The sequence below is a fragment of the Pelobates fuscus genome, chromosome 13 (genome assembly GCF_036172605.1).
Source record: "Pelobates fuscus isolate aPelFus1 chromosome 13, aPelFus1.pri, whole genome shotgun sequence".
Taxonomy (NCBI): domain Eukaryota; kingdom Metazoa; phylum Chordata; class Amphibia; order Anura; family Pelobatidae; genus Pelobates; species Pelobates fuscus.
The window spans coordinates 92,581,941-92,598,050 of record NC_086329.1 but is presented as its reverse complement, the minus strand read 5'-3'; the positions used below and the strand labels follow the sequence as shown (position 1 = coordinate 92,598,050).

Below are 16,110 nucleotides of genomic sequence, written 5' to 3'. Positions count from 1 at the left end.
TCTTTCTAACACACTCTCTAAAGGACACTGAGATAGCCTCTGCTAGAAAGACCCCCCTCCATGGCCCATTAGCCCTCAATTGTAGTCTCTACTGGGGCCTTGAAGGGATTATTGCACTTTTGTTCCTTGTGTCTAAAGATTGTGTAGGGTGTGGCTGGAGGCGGGACATGGGTGGCGCTTGCTGCGGAGTATGGGTGGGGCCTGTAAGGGGGCCCTTGATTTATTTTGCCCGGGGGCCCTGAGGGTTCTCAGTCCGCCCCTGGCAGAGACTGTTCTCCCTTCGACTGAAGTTGCATCGCAGTCTTTGTTCCGAGGATCCCACAAGCCAGAAACCAAGTCAGACCCAGGACTTCTGAGTGATGAACCTGTTACTAGCAATAGTCCCAGATCTAGTGGGTTAACACATTTGTCGGTCACTGGTATGGAGTGTTTCTTATCTTATGTGCCTTTACCTTCTGTTTCTGTGTCTGCCCTTCTATTGCTAAATGTTACTCTACAGTCCTTGCTTTTGTATGTTTCTATTCTGCCTCATTGGTTTCTCCCATGGGATTGTCCACCTCTCATTCCTCCTAAGCCTCCTCCTTGTTTTCCTCTACTGGTTGGGTGGCCCTGATTTTCTTCTGTCACCCGTGGGGGATCTTTGGGTTTTGGAGCGCCGGGAGTCGCTCCTTAAGGGGGGGGTACTGTCACGACACTCCTTAGTCGACATGCCCTCGTGCAGTACTCGCACTCACCACTCTTTCTGTTTGGCACTGTTTCTCATTTCCTTTAGTTAGGCACTACACCTGGCCCTTGTTTAGCACCTATATATTCTGGTTTCTCCCCTCACTCCCTGTCAGATCATTATCCTCTATCCTTGACCCTGTACCTGCTGTTTCCTGGTTCCCGTGATTCTGGCTCCTTGCTCCTGTCTCCTGTGTCTTGTTTCCTGTGTATCCTGAGTATCCTGTGTTTCCTGATCCGGTGTTCCGATGTCCTTATGGTCCTGTGTCCTGTGCCTCCTGTTCCAGTGTTCGCCTGCTGTGTTCCTGTCTAGACTCCTTCTCCAGTGATTCTGACCTTGCTGCATTATTTCTGTGTGACCTGCTTAGGACTTTGCCCCTTGATGTTCATTTTGTACTTGGTGGCTGCACTCACCTGACTAAGCCTTTACCTTTGCCTAGGACTATCGTGGACTCTGCCTGCTCTTTTGTATATATTTATATATTTGTGGCATTGTCATATTTTGTTTTGTATATATTATATATATCTATATCCTTTTGGTTTGCCTTAATACATTTTCTTTATTACTCCATTTATCGTGTCCTAGAATTATTTCTCTGCTAAGTTGGTTCCCACACTTAAAGGGACAGTGCTGTTGCAGGGCAGCACCCCTTCATGTCATGACACCTAGAGTGTCAGCTAAAGACTTACAAAAGTCACTGGAAAATGCTAACATCCCTGTTAGCGAATCTACAATACGTAAAACACTAAACAAGAATGGATTTCATGGGAGGATACCACAGAGGAAGCCACTGCTGTCCAAACAAAACATTGCTGCACGTTTTCAGTTTGCACAAGAGCACCTGGATGTTCCACAGCAATACTGGCAAAATATTCTGTGGACAGATGAAACCAAAGTTGAGTTGTTTGGAAGAAACACACAACACTATGTGTGGCGAAAAATAGGCACAGCACACCAACCTCAAAACCTCATCCCAACTGTGAAGTATGGTGGTGGGGGCATCAAGGTTTGGGGCTGCTTTGCTGCGTCAGGGCTTGGATGGATTGCTATCATCAAAGGAAAAATGAATTCCCAAGTTTATCAAGACATTTTGCAGGAGAACTTTAGGCCATCTGTCTGCAAGCTGAAGCTCAACAGAAGATGGGTGTTGCAACAGGACAATGACCCAAAGCATAGAAGTAAATCAACAACGGAATGGCTTAAACAGAAGAAAATACGCCTTCTGAAGTGGCCCAGTCAGAGTCCTGACCTCAACCCGATTGAGATGCTGTGGCATGACCTCAAGAAAGTGATTCACACCAGACATCCCAAGAATATTGCTGAACTGAAACAGTTCTGTAAAGAGGAATGGTCAAGAATTACTCCTGACCGTTGTGCACGTCTGATCTGCAACTACAGGAAACGTTTGGTTGAAGTTATTGCTGCCAAAGGAGTTTCAACCAGTTATTAAACCCAAGGGTTCACATACATTTTCCACCTGCACTGTGAATGTTTACATGGTGTGTTCAATAAAAACATGGCAACATTTCATTCTTTGTGTGTTATTAGTTTAAGCAGACTGTGATTGTCTATTGTTGTGACTTAGATGATGATCAGATCACATTTTATGACCAATTTGTGCAGAAATCCATATCATTCCAAAGGGTTCACATACTTTTTCTTGCAACTGTATTTCTACACAAATCTACTGTTAACTGAACATGTTTAATTTTTATTTATTTTTTTGCAAGTCTTTTTTTATTAAGGTAAATTCACAAAATATACATGTCAGTGAGAATTGTTTATGTTTTCAAGAATATATATGTGTGTGTAGTGGATGCAGTGAAATTATTTGATTAATGAATGTAGTGTGTGTGTGGCTACCTGCCCTTGAGAAAGGCGGTTATACCGCCGAAACGCGCGTTGGGCGACCTGAGCAGGACGACCTGTATTTACATCACCATTATTATTTGGCTATGACTTAATGTTTTTGGTCATGGCCTCTACTGACTGAGACTACAGCTAGCAGGATACCCCCACAAGAGATCTTTAACTTTAAACTATACCAAAGGGATTTATGACATATGTTAAGTGTAGTGACTGAGTCTGTTTTCTGTACAATGGACTCTGTTTAGACAGCACTTTCTTTAACCGATTTGTTTCCTCTATCTCTCATCTCCCTATCCTTTCGATTTAACTTCTACTAGACTTAATATCAGGAGGTTTTTCTCCTTACTACTGGAAGTCAATGTTCAATTAGGGATCTGGTGGAAGAGTTTTTCTGTACTTATGTCATTTATTTACTTATTATTATTTTTTATTTCCTTTTTTCCCTACTTGATCCATGCAAAGGGGAGATCTCCTGCTATATATTACAATTAACCACTAACAGGCTGGTTTTCCTTGATACACAATTTTTTGTCAGTGTGCTCAATTGTCTCACTTAATTATACAAGAGTGGTACTACTCTGATATACTGTGACATATTTGTATTGAGCTGCACTGCTCTGATACATTGTGACTTATCTGCTTACACAAGGAAAATGCTAACTTTACCAGTTAGATGTTTAGTCTCTAGTCTTTGTTTTATTTTTCACCACTTATGGTATATGAGGGTGTGTGTTGTAAACCAATTTTTGTGAGTGTGTTGGAGATTTATATTATTATTATCATAATTATTATTTTTTTGTTTCAATAAAGGTTGTCAGTTTTTAAGCTTGTACTATTGGATATCTATCAAGGGGTAGCAGTGGTGAGGTGGAGCACCCCGGTAATACGAGGAGCTCTCCTCATTACTTCTCCTGTCTGTTCTGTATATGTAGGGTTATGCCCTTTACTACCCCTGTAACCCCATTACTCCCCGCCAGAGTTCTCTTTGGCTGGTAGTTTTATTTTTTGTATATAGTGAATGCAGTGAGTGTTTGTGTAGTGTGTATATAATGAATGCAGAGTGTGTGTTTGTGTAGTGTGTGTATAGTGAATGCAGTATGTGTTTGTGTAATGTGTGTATAGTGAATGCAGTATGTGTTTGTGTAGTGTGTATATAATGAATGCAGAGTGTGTGTTTGTGTAGTGTGTGTATATAATGAATGCAGTGTGTTTGTGTATGTATGTAATGTGTGTAAAATGGGGGGGGGGGGGGCATTTTTATTTTTTACCTTTTTGAAAAAAAAACATTTTAAAAAAATTACATTTTGTTTTAGTCCCCACTGCCTCTTACCGATATTGCTGAAAATACAGAATATCGGCCAGACCGATAATCGGTCGATCTCTAACAAACAGCACTCCTCTCACATACACAGCGCCCCTCACACACACGCACACAGCACCCCTCACACACGCACAGCACCCCTCACACACGCACACTATACCCCTTACTGCTGTCTGTATGTACTCAGCAGTTTGTGTGTGTGTTCAGCAGTCCTTGTATGTGTATTTAGCGGTCTGTGTGTTTTTATTGTGTGAATGTATTGCATTTGTTTGAGGTACCAATAAATATAACCGTAATTTTATCGATAATTTCCATTTTTATTCCTGTGAGTGGTTGTGTAGGCAAGGCCCCAGTGCACTGCTTTGCTCGGGGGTCCATAATGTTGTTAAGATGGCACTGCCTCTATGTCTGTATAGATCACTCTGTGTGCCTATGCCCCATTACACTCATTAATCCCACATGTGCCATTGTCTTTCACCCCTTTTCCCACCAGCCCCTATTACCCCTCTCACCATCAGTTTCAAGCATTTCTATGCCTCTTTTCCATTTCTATATCTATATACCTATCATGCCCTCCCTAACTCCCTTTCCATTATTTCCTCCCTCTGGTTGCTCCCATAGATCTATTATATTATCGGTTCCTTACATAGTTTTCCACTCCTGGCCTCTAGTCTGTTTTTCTATTGTTTTCCCCATTTTCCCCTTTTCTCTCCTATCTACCTCTCTTCATGCTCCCTGTCGTCTCTGTCGGGCTGCTGCTCCCTAATGGTGTCGGGAAGAGGTCTCTGTGTAAGTGGAGAGAGCACAGTGTGATGTCACTTCATATCTCTGTCTCTCCCCATCACACAGTGTGCTGCACAAGAGGGTGTTCTGTCAGATATCTATATCTATCATATTTCTATACGGACAGGGCCTGTGCAAGGATTTTTAGCTACACAGGCAAATTAGCATTTTGCCGCCTCCCCCCCACACCCCTCAAAAAAAAAATCCACAGGGTTTGAGACCACCTTATTCCTGGTGGAAAGGGGCTGTATATGAAGACACAGGGGCTCTAGAAGAGGGTCAGGGGCTGTGGTGGGGGATAGGGTATGTGCAAGGGGGGACAAGGTCTGTGGGGGGGGGGGGGGGGGCAGGGGCTGTAGAGGGACACACGCACAGGGGCTTAGAGGGGAGGAGCGTCACTCTATTTAATATTTTTGAAGTACTTAAGCGCCTATTCACACATTTCCTTTGTGTACTTATCTGTCATATGTGGCCAGCACCCATTTCACAATCTAGGTGCAGGTGATACTTCATGAAGCTTAGAGAAGCACAGTATAAAGTATTTCCCTTGATGCTCAAAAAGCCTTTTAGAAAGACACTCCACAAACCTAAAGCAGATTAACTTACTAAAATACTCTGTGTGAAGAGTGTGTCCTCGATTCCATTTTACAAAAAGAGCAGATTTCAATAGAATTTGTCATATGTTTAGATTAACCTTGCTACAACCTGCTGGCTGTCAATCAGATAACCGGTCATATTACTTCCTGGTTGGTTTACCTCATTGGAGCTAAACTCAAGAGGCAGCAATTGCCCAGAGCACCTCGTTTTGCATGCTTTCTTTCCTGTAATTTTACTCTGTTCATTAAATTGTTCACCTGTCACATACTTTTAAATATCCGTAGAAATTTATTATACTTTGTGTCTAATAATTACTTGTATTTGACATATTTTTTCTCCCCCTATATTTGTTTCCATATTATACCTGAGATAAACTGACAAATCATGTCCATGTCTTATATCAGTCTTTACTCACTTACTCAACCAAGTATATTTATACGTCACATTTGAGCAGTTTGGGGATTAACCATTGGATTGTTTTTCCTATTTACAGTACTATCTATGCTTTATTTAGTCTTGCGTTTGCTGAGTGGAATTCAGCCCTTGCGAGTATAAAATGATCTTCTTGTGTGGAAGAGCTCTTAGAGGAAGCATATCCATTGTATAAGGTGCTGCAGGGCTGAATGCTGCTGTGGCTGTGAATAAAGCAGTAAATCAGGTTAAACTCAGAGGGATCCAGTTTAGACCATCTCCTTCATTCTCCCATCACTACTTACCGAGCACTCACTGCACAGAGTTTACTAGGAGCAGGGCCAACGCTTCCATTAGGCCAATAAAGCATTCGCCTGGGGCACCGACCTGCAAGGTGTGCCCACCGGGAAGTTTTCTGGTGGGCTGCTCCTGCCTGGATCGGGAGTGCTGCCTGTGTGAGCTCTTTTGTCACCCCCCAGTGCAGCTGTTACTTGTGCTGGGCTCCCTTAATGTTACTGAGAGTCCAGCGCTCGGGCAGTTGCATCCTGCAGGCAAGGGAAGCCGAGACGTGATCTAGTATCCTGGCTGCCCCCTGCCTGTAAACACAAGAAACACGCTGGAGTGAGCAGGTTGTGCTCAGGGCCGGTGCAAGAATTCTTGCTGCCCTAGGCAGCAATCCATTTTGCCACCCCCTCATTAACTACATTCCCTCAGAGATTTATTCAATAAACTCTGAATTGCAGTGAAGAGACATTTAGTGAAAGAGACGCACTTGGTTGACATTAAAGGGAAACTATAGACCCACGAAAACAAACTTGTTTTCCTTCTCTGTCAAGGCTCACCCCTTCTGTCACTTACCTAAAAACCCCTTGTGTCACCTGGATCCAGCACCGTTGTCCCTTGGCGCTGGCTCGGGTCCACGGTCGCTCCTCTCTCGCCGACGTCAGCCAGCAGGGGAGACCTAATGTGCATGCGCGGATGTATCTATTGTGCAGTATGTGCATATGGATGTATGTATTGGCAAGTTGTGTGTATGGATGTATTTCTTCAGAAGTATTTGTGTATAGATTTGGTTTTGGGCAGTTTGTGTGTTTGGATTTAGGTATTAGGCATTATGTGTGTATGGATGTAGGTATTGGGCAGTATGTGTGTATGGATGTAGGTATTAACGTGTGTGTGTGTTTGTATAGATGTATGTATTAGGCAGCGTGCCTGTATGGATTTATGTATTAAGCAGTAGGGATGTGCATGGCCAAAAAAGGTGGTTCGGTTCGGCACTTCCGAAATTCGGGAATTCAGCACTTTGGTTCGGCACTTCCGAAATTCGGGACTTCAACAATTCCCTAATCCTACCCCTAACTCTACCCCAAACCCTAACTCTACCCCTAACCCAACCCTAACCTAACCCCAACCCTACTATGGTTGGGTTGGGGTTAGGGAAGGGGTAGGGTTGGGGTTAGGTTAGGACTAGGGTTAGGTTTAGATTCCTGTCATCATTTCCTTAATTTTCCCTCCCTTAATTGTCCTTAAATCGGCAATTTGGTTTGATTCGGAAGCATCCAAATGTCCGAATTGCCGAAATTCGTCCAAATTTAAATTCGGATCAAAACTAATTGCACATGTCTATTAAGCAGTATGAGTTTACGCATTAGGCAATATGTGTGTATGTATAAAGCACTTTGTTTGTATAGATGTGTGTATTATGTTGATGTTCCAGGAGGGAGAAGCCAAATGGCAAATGATTTAGTTAAACTATAAAAATGGTCAGAGCTGTGACAACTGACATTTAATGTGGATAAGTGCAAGATAATGCATCTTGGGCGTAAAAACTCAAGGGCAGAGTACAGAATATTTGGTACACTACTAATCTCAACATCTGATGAAAAGGGATTTATGGGTAATTATTTCAGATGACTTAAATGTAGGAAATGCTAATGTGTGTGCGTGTGTGTGTCTGTCTCTTGCCGGTCTGTTCTCTTTCTCTAAATTTCTCACAGGTGTCTCTTCTTTCTCTAAATGTCTCTCCGGTCCATGACCTGTCTCTCTTAAGCAATAACAGGCAAATGGACTATTAGGAGTCAATTCACTAAACAGTGATTTCAAAAATAGTTGAGATGCTGCCATTATACAACCCGTCTGTTTTAGCTTAAATGTTGCACCTTTTATTTCAACTCACTGTTTAATAAATAGACCGGGAAAAGAAAAGAAGAGAAAATAACAAAAGACAATGGCAGGGTTAATCACTAAAGTGAGAATTGTTGGAGTTTCCAAATTAATTAAAATCTAATTTCAAATGGAAAATCAAAGTAGCAATATTTGGAAAATGTTACCAGTTTTTTTTTCTTTTTTTTTCTTTGTACCCTTAAATTATAAATGATGTTTTAAGTTCCCAATAATTCTCACGTTCGTTAATAACCCTATCGGAATAAAGAGAAACAGTCTGGAGAGAATCAGTGCCATCGAGTGAGCAGGGAAATCATGAACATAGACTGCAAGCTGCGGGAAACCGGAAAAAGATTGGGGATGAACGCTAATGGGAGAGATTATGCGTAGAAATGAGCACTGTGGAGGAAAGGGTCATCTGATTATTATTATTATTATTGATGAAGTGCCAACAAACTCTGCAGCGCTGTACAATGGGACCAAAATGGCAAATTTGGAAGAATTCTCCAACTCCGCTACAGTCACAGTTCAGCTGTTTTTGCCTTAACTTTGCAACTTTGTTTTCAATTCACTGAAATTGAGAGTTTAGTAATTAAACACGAAATGGCGGCAAATGGATCTTTGCCTAGGGCGGCAGGAATCCTTACACCGGTGCTGGCTAGGAGCATTCCGTGGCTCGATGGGCTGATGGGCCCGTTGTACATAGCTTAAAAATCTTCCAGTTGACCCCTTTCACATGGGCACATGTTAATGTAAAGCATAAAAGAAACTTGAAGATCTGTGTTTTGGAAGATTTAGAAGGCAGATAACTCAGGGACTCGTTCTGCATTTAATGGGTGAAACCTGACCATTCAGTTTCAGTGTCCCAGTGAGTTACGGGTTACTGGCAGCTGTCTAAATCTGTTAGGACATTACAATTTCTTTTTATTTACAGTACATTACCCAACTTATCTATTGACTGATATATAGTAAATTATTATATTATAATCATATTTCTTGGTAACGACATACTGAAGGGTTTGATTGTTTTTTATAACTCAAGATTCTAATAATCCAATAATTTAAAATTCTCCTAAAATTCACAATTAATTTCTTATTTCCACCTCTATGAACACAAAGGGCTTAAAGACGCCAAATAAATGAGAACGGCCACGAGGTTCCACTTGACTGATTTTTCTTCCTACTCATATAGACTGAGTGACTGGGTTCTGCCCACATTTAACCTGGTTGAACCTGACCTGCAAGTGTTTTTGCTACTTAGCTTTGTCTTCAAATTCTGTGATTTACCAACTAGATTGCTCTCAAGACAAATAGATTCCTCTTCTACTCTTTGCAGCTTATTCACCACTACAATGTGTTGCGTTTCAGTAACTAAACACACAAGTATTGTCTTGAGGCTAAAAAACTTGATGTATCTTATTTGTTGCCACAATGACTTGGCGTGTGAATCACTCCTTCAGCAGAGGCTGGAAACAGCTAACACAGAGTAAAAATATCTTCACGATAAACCTATAAATAAAGGTTACAGGAAGATTGTGAAATTATTGTAAATAGGGTATGTTTATCTTACATATTACTCACAGTGAGTCATAGCTTATACTTTTTTTGTTTTTTGTTTAATAGAAAATACTTAAATAAAAATTAGAATTTTATGGCAAATCAGGAGGCTTCATATTTTCTTCAAGGGACACTATAGTCACCCAGACCACTTCAGCTCAATGAAGTGGTCTGGGTGCCAGGCCCCCTCAGGTTTTAACCCTTCAGATGTAAACATAGCAGTTTATGTTTACATTGCAGGGTTAGTCCAACCTCTAGTGGCTGTCTTCCTGACAGCTGCTAGAGGCACTTCTTCGATGCAGTATGCGAAATTCACATCCTGCGTGCAGAACGTCTATAGGAAAGCATTGAGAAATGCTTTCATATGGACTTTTGAATGCACGCGCAGCTCCACTCGGGAGCTGACGTCGGCGGGGGAGGACAGGTCACCAGCGCCAAGGGAGCCCGGCGCTGGGTAAAGGTAAGTAGCTGAAGGGGTTTTAACCCCTTCAGCGCCAAGGGAAGAGGGCCCTGAGGGTGGAGGGAACCTTAGGATGCTATAGTGTCAGGAAAACAAGTTTGTTTTCCTGACACTATAGTGATCCTTTAACATTTTTTACTGTGAACCTCCCAGCAGCAAAGAAACAGGTAAAAGTGTAAAACAAAATCAACCAATCAGAATGCATATATCAGTAACGTAGGGTTGTGAGACTCCTCCCACTTCCTGTTTCTTTGCTGCTTACCTGCCAGGTGAGTCTATTCTAATTATATTGCCTTTAGGTTTTATTTAAAATAACTTATTATAGCTTCCTTGTAATATATAGATTTTTATTTGTTACACATTTTTTTTGATTTCTATTCCTTGCCTAAAAAATTGTCTTCCCTTTGCTACCCTTTAGGTCTCAGTAGGCCTTGTCGGCCTTTCCATTTTTCCCGACGTTTTTATCACCTCACACAGCGGGTCTTCTTCTGAGGTGAGCTTCCTCTAATAAATCTTCATCCTTCTGACCTCAGTTGTACATACTGTTTCACAAAACCTTTTTAAGGTAACTCCCTCTACTTTTTCTCAACCCATATATTTCTCTAGGTTTTTACCTAATACTCCCCACCTTTTTCTTTTCTCTTTCAGATATATATCAATGCCTTTCGCCTTTTACACTAGTTTTCCAAGGGTGACCCTCTTTTGATCTGTTCAGGTGTTTATCCCTATAATTACCTGTGGTGCTTTACAAATCACTTGTCTGCATCAGTTTATTGTGGGTGACCCCACTTCATTGTTTTTACCTCTGCATTGTAGGTGACCCTTATTTTTGTCTGCATTCTTTAACTTTTGTGGCTGACCCAGGGCCGGATTAACATAGGGGCTGATGGAGCTGCAGCTCCAGGCCCAGGCCCATGGAATAGGCCCATTGGTTTAAAAAAAAAAAAAAAAAAAAATGTTTTTTTTTTACATTTTTTTTTTTTTTTTTTTACACACTACTCTTAGGGTTGCCAGGTATTTCTCATGTATTTCTTAGGGTTGCCAGGTATTTCTCAGAAGTATTTCTCAGGTATTTGAGGCTGCCTAGCCGGTGCCGGTATTGCAGTAATACCGGCAATACAAATGTCTGTCTCAGTATAAACATAGTTTATTCTGCAATACCAGCGCCGGCCAGTAGGGGTCGCTGTTTGTGTGGAGAGAGGCAGTGATAAGAAGTTACGGCATCTCCCTCCCTGCCTCTCTCTACTCACTGATCCGCGGGGACCAGTTCTGCACAGAGAGTCCAGACAGCAGCTCCGAGACATGGGGACGCTGAGACATTGGGCACTGGGTAACATGGGGACCCTGAGCATGGACGTCCGCAGGAATTTTTCCGGGGGGAGGGGGGACATAATTGTAATGACATCCATGCTTGGCCCCTTTTTGACAGTGTCATGAAAGGGAAGGAGCATAGTCATTTTCACATAAAGCCAGGGTGAATAGCGTTTTCACAACTATGGTGTCAGGAATATATGTTTGTATTCCTTACACTATAGTGTTCCTTTCATCAAATTACAGGAACATTCTGGTCACCATAACAACTTTATCTAAATGAAAATGATGTGATGCAAGGAGGCCCCTGGGTGCTCTTTCTTTGAAGGGGTTAAACCGCTCTCAAATGGTTTACCCCCAAAGGCTTCCTTCAGCTCCAGATCTCCAGGTCGCTCAGTGGTATTCAACTTCTGAAACAGAGTGTCAGGAAGTGCAGATTGACGTCAGGCATGGGTGCTGCAGATTGGCTAGAGTGGTCAGCTGACCCTCTAAGCCAATCGCTAGTTCCCGATTCATAAAAATGTTTTACGTTTTTATGAATGGGGAGCTACTGATTGGCTTAGAGTGCTAGCTGACCCATCTAGCCAATCAGCGGCACCCCTACCCAGCGGCCCTCTGTGTTTCCTGACACTCAGTAAATAAAAGTGAACACATTAACACTGATATTGTTTGTTTTTACCTGAGGAGATGAGAAGGTCCAAAGTTTCCCTGCCAGGCCCAGGTACCAACGCCTAATGATGTGGTGTCCAGAATGAAGTGCTCCAATCTCATTTTCTTCTCCTTCTTTGCCTTCTGAGGCTCCTTCTGCTCCTTTACCTTTCTGCTACTTTCTGCTTATTTTGCGCCCTTCTGCTCTCTTTCTGATCCCTTTCTGCTCCTTGATGGCCCTTCCTGCTTCTTGATGGCCCTTCCTGCTTCTTGCATACCCTTCCTGCTTCTTACTGCCCTTCCTGCTTCTTTCTGCCCCTTCCAGCTTCTTGCAGCCCCTTGCTGATCCTTTCTGTTCCTTCTGATTCTTCCTGCCCCTTCCTGCTCCTTGCTGCTCCTTCCTGCTCCTTGCAGACCCTCCCTGCTCCCTCTTCCTACTCCTTGCTGCCTCTTCCTGCTCCTTGCTGTCCCTTCCTGCTCCTTGCTGCCCCTTCCTGCTCCTTGCTGCCCCTTCCTGCTCCTTGCTGTCCCTTCCTGCTCCTTGCTGCCCCTTCCTGCTCCTTGCTGCCTCTTCCTACTCCTTGCTGCCTCTTCCTACTCCTTGCTGCCTCTTCCTTACTCCTTGCTGACCCCTCTTGCTCCTTGCAGACCCTTCCTACTCCTTGCAGACCGTCCCTACCCCTTCCTGCTGCCCCTTCCTATTCCTTGCTGACCCCTCCTGCCTCTTGCAGACCCTTTCTGCTCCTTGCTGACCCCTCCTGCTCCTTGCTGCTCCTTCTACTTTACCCTCCTGCTCCTTGAAAACCTTTCGACCCCTTCCTGCTTCTTGCTGCCCCTTTCTATTCCTTGCTGGCCCCTCCTGCCCCTTGCAGAACCTTTCTGCTCCTTCTACTTTACCTTCCTCTATGCGGTCTCCCCCACCCCCCATCCCTCACTTACCTGCTCTGTAGGCTGCCTCTGTGCTGCTCCCCTGCGGTTTCAGTCATGAGAGAGAGGCAGGGATAAGCTGTAGCTTCCTGCCTTTCTCCATTCACAGCGCCACCTACTGGCCAGCGCTGGTATTGCACTGTATTCTCACACTAAAACGAAAAATAGCAGCACAAGCTGAAAAATCCGGGGGGGGCAAGTACCCCCTTTACCCCCCCATTCGGATGCCCATGACCCTGAGACACTAGGAACACAGTGGCCCCATGTCTCCCAGTGGCCCCTAGTCTGTGTCCCCATGTCTCCCAGCCACTGTCCCCAGTGTCTCAGTGTCCCCATGTCTCCCAGTGTCCCCATGTCTCTAAGTGTCCCCTAGTGTCCTAGTGACATCAGGACACATGGAGACATGAGGACACAGACTCTAAGGGACACTGGGAGACATGGGGATACAAACACTAGGGGACACTGGGCGACATGGGGACACTGAGAGGCATGGAGACACAGGGAGACATGGGGACACTGGGCGACTGAGACATAGGAGACATGGCAGTGTTCCCATGTCTCCCAGCCAGTGTCCCTAGTATCTCAGTATCGCCATGTGTCCCTGGTGTCTCTCAGTGTCTGTAGTGTGCCAGTGTCCCTAGTGTCTCAGTGTTCCCTAGACTCCCAAAGTCCCCTAGTCTCCCAATGTATCTGTGTCCCCATGTCTCCTAGTGTCTCAGTGTCCCCTAGTATAAAAGAAAAAATCTCAGGCACTCAATGTGATAGATTTAGGCAGGTTTATTGGACACCGCAACATTTCGACCTGTACCCAGGTCTTTATCAAGTCTCCAATGTCCCCTATGTATCAGTGTCCCCTATGTATCAGTGTCTCAGTGCCCCATGTCTCTCAGTGCCCATAGTGTCTCTGTGCCCGTAGTGTCTCTGTGCCCGTAGTGTCTCAGTGTCCCCTAGTATAAAAGAAAAAAATCTCAGGCACTCACTGTGATAGCTTTAAGCAGGTTTATTGGACACCACAACATTTTGACCTGTACCCAGGTTTTTATCAAGTCTCCAGTGTCCCCTATATATCACAGTATCTCAGTGCCCCATGTCTCCCTGTGTCCCCTCGTGTCTGTCACCCAGTGTCCCCAAGAGTCTCAGATTTCCCAGGTCTCCCAGTGTTCCCTAGTATCTGTGTCCCCATGTCTCCCAGTGTCCCAATGTCTCTCAAGGTCCCATAGTGACATGGGGACACTGGGAGACATGAGGACACAAACACTAAAGGACTGGGAGACATAGGGACACAGACATTCCCCCTTTTTGTGTATGTTCGCCCTTTCGGACGTTCTGGTTATGTGATTTGTGTCAGTAGCCCACCCTTTTACCGCATCCATAGACTTCCTGCTTTACTGGACACTGCTGTTAGGGGGTATGGGTTTACTTGAAAGATGAAAGCATGAGATTAGCAAAGGGTATGTGTTTTCTCATAGTTGCATCCTATGAATTTCCCTACAGCATCATCTCCATCAGATACATGACGCTTAGGAGGTAGGACTGTTTTAGTGTTTTTGGTCAATAAGATTTTGTAATTAGGCCCATCATAATTATCAGCACCAGGCCCACTGGGCTCTTAATCCGGCCCTGGGCTGACCCCACTTTTTTGTATACCTGTCTGCATTATGGGTAACCCCTAACTGCTACTGGATGACCCCTAGTTGTATTGGGTGACCCCCAACATTTGTGTGTGTGTATGTAAATATATATATTTATTTATATGTTCTTAATAGGGTGCCTATTGTTATTTTTCATTAATACGTTTATTTTACTATTACCACGTTGCCACCTTAATATGTCTGAGCAACTAGACCCCTCTGTCACTACCGAGTTTAAAGCTTGGCTTTTCTGTGCTATTGCAGAATCCATCCCTAAAGCACTAGCTGCCTTCCAAGAGTACCTATTGCAGGCCATCTAATCTCTCCTCCAAAACTCTTCAGCAGTATCTTACTAGTTGGGAAAAAATCCAGGGAATTTCATCTTGTCATCAACTTAAGAAACCTTAACTTTTCCGTCATATATCGACATTTCAAGATGGAGGGCATCCATTTTTTACGTGATCTTCTCTGTGAGGGAGATTGGTTCTCTCTCGCTTTGACCTCAAGGACACTTACCTCATGGTTCCAATGACCCACTCCTATCTGTGTTACCTACAATTCCTTTGACATCATGACATCTGGCAATTCACCTGCCTCCCTTTCATTCTCTCGTCCGACCCTTGGTGCTTCACCAAACTGACGAAGCCAGCTATGACTCTTGTTCTCAAGGCATCAGGTCCATCATATACCTCAACGACATCCTTATGATGGCTCAGGACCTGGGAAACTCTTTAACGACCACCGCACAACTTCAAAACCTTGGTTTTGTGATCAACTTCGAGAAACCTTCACTTGTTCCTTCACAAACTATCCGGGTTTTTAGATAGACTCTATTCAGTTTATCCTCCAGCTCCCGTCCTCAAAAATAAAAACTGTCAAGAAGGACATTCAAAAACTATTATGCTCCCCTCACATCTATCTTCGGGACTTGGCGATAGGTCTCCTATCAGCTTCCATTCCAGCCATTTTCCCGGGCCTATTGCATTATAGAGTGATATGACGCCGCAAAATCTACTATCTGTGGAAATCTGCATGCTAAAACTAACTTATTTCTCTGACTGAGGAAGTCCGCTTAGAGTTGGATTGGTGGCTCCACAATATGGAAGCATGGAACAGGACAGCAATATTTGGTTTTCAGCCTATCCTAAAATCAGACACCAGTCTCTCAGGCTGGGGCACGACTAGCTCAGATCTCTCCACAGGAGGCCTGTGGACCCCGTTTGAAGAGGCTTTACACATCAATTGGCTAGATTGCTGGCTCCTTATGCAGCTTTGCCTGTTGTCTGTTATGTGAATCACTTATGGGCTCACGTTCCAAACTCCTCTTGAATACACATTGTAACTTTACCAATTTTGACTAGCCAGGAACCTCTCCCTTCAAGCGGAATATCTCCATGGTCCGAACAACCTTGTGGAAGACTAGTTCTCTCGTCACTGGTGAGACGCATGCAATTGGATCCACACATTTTCTTCGAGAAAGGTACCGTTTGAGTTCCGAGGTTCCACTTTATTCCTTTTTTATATATTTTGCCGTAATTTTGAACTACTTGAATGTTATTGCGTGTCTTTGTCACCCCAATCAAGAACCGTACTTTCACAGTATTTTCTCTTCTTTTTTAGTGTGAAGAACCTTCTCCACTCTCAAGGCGCTTCTCTTGTTCCACCTAATGTTTCCTGTTTACATGGTTGACTACATCTCATCTCATAT

General features: G+C 43.7%; 1 protein-coding gene across 1 annotated transcript in view; it reads left to right on the top strand.

Moving 5' to 3' along the window:
• The first annotated feature begins 10,343 nt into the window (after positions 1 to 10,343).
• LOC134583276 (toll-like receptor 2) overlaps positions 10,344 to 16,110 on the top strand; it is a 55,664-nt gene continuing 49,897 nt past the window's right edge. The window contains exon 1 of the mRNA XM_063440150.1: positions 10,344 to 10,378. The gene's annotated coding sequence lies outside the window, so the exon portion shown is untranslated. The remainder of the gene's footprint in view (positions 10,379 to 16,110) is intronic.